Genomic DNA, 714 nt, shown 5'->3' on the forward strand with positions numbered 1-714 from the left:
ATATATATATATATATATATATATTTGTAGATAATAAAAGTTTAGCTTCTCTCTTTCTTTCTCTGTGATATTTCAGTTTTCCCTAATCTTCTTATTTTCTTCTCCAATCTCTTCATTACAACGCTTCAATCTTTCCTTAAGTAAAGAAGCCATGCATACATACATGATGTATATATACAATAATAGTGATAATAATAATAATAATAATAATAATAATAATAATAATAATAATAATAAAATATATCAATACAGTGTGCCAAGAGGAGGTGATCTTCATTTCTATGGTATTGACAACAGACACCAGACACCCCCACACAGATAGAAACGGGAGAGAGAGAAAGAAATTGTTTGTTTGTGTATTTATTTTATCCTCTTTAATTCATTTCTGCCATTCATTTCTTTTTTTTCCTTTTTTTTCGTTATTTTATTTTATTTTTTCTCTCCTTTTGTTTCTTTAGTACTCGAACGAGTTATGTGTTGTTTTCCACAGAGATCATATATATATATATTTCTCCTTCATCCATGGCAGTGTAGTCATCATACTTTACTCACATTAAAAAAAAAAAGAAGCAAACTCAAACTAAATAAATAATAATAATAAACTAAATAATAATCACAACAGTAATAATAACAGCAATATCATCAATTGCTTTACATTTTGCCAAGCACGTGAAATGTCACTTTAGTATTCTCTCTCTCTCTCTCTCTCTCTCT

The sequence above is a fragment of the Trypanosoma theileri genome, assembly GCF_002087225.1.
Source record: "Trypanosoma theileri isolate Edinburgh chromosome Unknown TM35_Tth_3_V1, whole genome shotgun sequence".
NCBI lineage: Eukaryota > Euglenozoa > Kinetoplastea > Trypanosomatida > Trypanosomatidae > Trypanosoma > Trypanosoma theileri.